The sequence below is a fragment of the Rhinolophus hipposideros genome, assembly GCF_964194185.1.
Source record: "Rhinolophus hipposideros genome assembly, chromosome: 17".
Lineage (NCBI taxonomy): Eukaryota > Metazoa > Chordata > Mammalia > Chiroptera > Rhinolophidae > Rhinolophus > Rhinolophus hipposideros.
In genome coordinates this window covers 34127095-34130776 of record NC_138063.1, presented here as the reverse complement: position 1 = coordinate 34130776, position 3682 = coordinate 34127095, and positions in this window count along the sequence as shown.

The window sequence follows — 3682 nt, the reverse complement described above, 5'->3', positions numbered from 1 at the left end:
CTATTTGGAAGTGCTGAAAAGGCTGCATGAGAGAGTTAGATGACCTGAACTTTTCGCCAACGATTCATGGCTCTTGCATCATGGCAATGCACCAGCTCACATGGCACTGTCTGTGAAAAAGTTTTTAGCCAGTAAACAAATAACTGTATTGGAACACCCTCCCTACTCACCTGATCTGGCCCCCAACGACTTCTTTCTTTATCCGAAGACAAAGAAGATATTGAAAGGAAGACCTTTGGATGACATTCAGAACATCAAGGGTGATACGACAACAGCTCTGATGGCCATTCCAGGAAAAGAGTTCCAAAATTGCTTTGAAGGTGGACTAGGTGCTGGTGTCGGTGCACGGCTTCCCAAAGGGAGTACTTCAAAGGTGACCGTAGTGATATTTGATGAGGCAGAAAGGGTTAATAAAAGTGAATCTGAAAGGGACTGTCCAGGCCTGCATCCCCACCCCAGGAACCGCCCAGGCTCATTCCCTTGAAAGAAATAAAAAATGTCCAAACCCTCCTAAAAAAGGAGATAAGACCCTAACTGGAGTAATCTGGTTTTGATGACTGTGCAAACTATTGAAACCTGTTCATTACTCTAGCATGTCTGAACTCTAGCCTCATAATAATACAATTAAAATAAAATGAACATTAAGGCTTTGCCCCACTCCTTGTGGGTTTTTCTGTATGCATTCTGGGTAAGAGCATGCTCACAGAAAGAAACAGTTATATAATCAACATATGTCAATCAAATGACCTCAGTCTATACATCACATCTCCTGCTGTAAGGAAATTTACCAGCCCTTTCCTATATAATAAAAAGCTAACCTAAAGTTAGCTCTGTCCTCTGCCCCAGCAACGTCTAGGCTGGCTTCTTTCTTCTTGAATAAACTTACTTCCTTGCTCTCCTCATTTGAGGCTGTCTGTGAATTTCTTCACCTTTTGTGAACGACCAAGGCTTAATTCCAATGACACAACAATCTTCAGAAATGAGTTATGTAGCATTATTTCGAAAATGAGTTCTGGAACTTAATTGTCTGACCTCGTAAGCCATATGTAGAATATAGTCCACAAAGCAACTTAGGGGTATACCTAGGAATATCACAATTCACTGCTATTATTTTTAAAATCTCTCCTGTCTTTAACACAATAATACTTCAAAGAATTGTAAGATATTAAATTATGACAATAACTTTATTTTTTAATTATAACACTAATACATACTCATTACTAAAAATATTAGAAAATATATACAAGCATAGTGAAGAAAATAAATTTAATATATCCATAATTTCCTCATTCAAAAAATAAGGTCCAGTATATTGTGGTGGTCCCTTCTAGACTTTGTCCATGCATATGTATTTCTTCTCATCATGTTATAAGAAAAAAGTCCCAATACACACACATATAAACCCGAAACTCTCACCACTGTTAAACAAATTCAATACTAAATTCAGAAAGTAGTGAACATTTTGATCACTGCATTCTACATTATACAAATCACTAATAAATTTAATAATGCTCATCTAGCTTTTATCCGCTTGTATTGTTACCTAGTTCAGTCACAGAGAGAAACCACTTCCTAATTCAGCAAAATCTTTGCCCTACGCTTCAGTCTTTCTATGATGGAAAGGATTCAATAGTGTTCATTTTCTGATTCTAATCAAAAAGTTCATAAAATACACATTATGGAATTTAGGGGGAACTCTAAAAAGAACAATAAACCTGATGTTTAGAAATTTCCTTTCCATCGGAAGCAGATTTAAAAGATTTACTAAATGGGAGCATTTGAGATCTTGCTTCCTGGCAATTGTTATCAGTTTTGGTTCAAATAAACTCATAAACGTTCAAATCAAAAAAAAAATTTAAATAAAAGATTTACTAATTTCTCTGTTGAGTCAACACCAATTAGATTTGTCACAGACTATTTAAGGTATATGTTGTCAACCAGGGGTCAAGAAACATTTTTTTGAAAGTAAACAAATAAAACATTTTTTGAAAGTAAATAAATAAAACAAATGTTTTCTATACAGTCGTATCTATGTTTTCGAACATAATATGTTCCGGAAGACCGTTCGAATTCTGAAACATTCGAAAACAGCCAACAGCTAGGTCTCAGGATCTTGCAGTCAGCGGAAACTGCATGACATATTCGACCTCAGAATCTTGTTCAAAAACCGAAGCACTTACTTACGGGTTTACGGCATTCATAAACAGAAATGTTTGTCAAAAAAGAAGTTCTAAAACTGAGGTAAGTTAGTAAATATTTTTGGCTTTATGAACATACAGTCCTGTCCAATTACTCAGCTCTGCTCACCTTTCCTTTATTCCAAAAAAAGCAGCCATTCACAATACAATACATAAACAAACGGACAAGTCTGAGTTCCAATAAAACTTTATTTACAAAAACCTTATAACAAAAACAAGATTTTTCTGGAGATGGATGATGGTGATGGTTACACAACAATGTGAATATACTTAATGCCACTCAGCTGTACACTTAAAAACAGTTAAAATAGTAAATTTTGTTATGTACATTTTAACACAATTAAACACACATGCACACACACACACATGCATGCACACACAAGACTTTGCCTACATGGTGTTCTTTTCCAATTCCTAGACTACAAAATCCTTTCTGCCTAAAGTATTCTGTGATTAAATGGTTTCCCTGAAACTAAAAAGCTTCCAAAACCTGATGCATAAATACTTACAAATATAAAATTGCTCTCCTACAAAACCTTTCTTTAAATATTATGGAACATTCAAAATTGTTTTTAATTTTAGTGTTATAAGAAAACTAAAATGGTGTTAGCAGTTTTTCTCCTATCCCCTAACTTGGGTTGGAATCCAAATGTTTAGAAGTGCACAACTATACAGGAGCAAGTTGACTGCTCTAGGGAAAATGTCTTGAGTAATTAAAAGTGCACAAAAAGAACCTACTTCATTAGGAAACCTGACTTTTTTAAAAACTTATAAATGAAAAGACACACAATGGGAAAGATGGCATCTGATTGTTATCAGAGATTTGATTTTGTGGTGCATTATTTATATATTTCAAATATCCAAGGCACTATATAACAGCTTACTCCAATTTTATTTCTAATTGTTTTCATTCAAAACTTGCATTAATAGTTGTTTGACGCTGTGGTTTTCTTCTTCAGAGTTGTAGTTATTTTCAATAAAATAACTACTTAACACCTACATTTTGCTTAGCTTTAGATCTTTCCCACATATACAAAGGCTCAAAACAAATGCTCTTCCCCGAGTTAGGTTTTGGGGGATTTTGTATGTTTTGTTTTGTTTTTCAGTTTTCATTGGAACCCTGAGAAGAAGCCAACTAGATTCTTTTTCAGTGCAGTCAGAGCTAGCTTTTGCACTTCTACACCATGATTAATTTATTATTCATCTGGTATCCTCCTATTAAACGTTGTCTTTAGCCTGTGAACTTTTCTTTCAGCTTCCAACAAAGGATTTCATTGCTTTAGGAATTGAGGTGTGTCTAAGTTTTTACCTGAGAGCAAAAGTGATTCAAGTGTTTCTGGTGAGACCAATCCTTGGTTTAGGGTGGGGAGGAACCGCATAACAGGTCATCTGTAGACTCCAGAGGACCGCAGAGACCTAGGCAGACGGGTGGAGGACTGAAGAAGCAGCTCCCTAGGATTTGCTTGCCAGGGAACTCACAGACG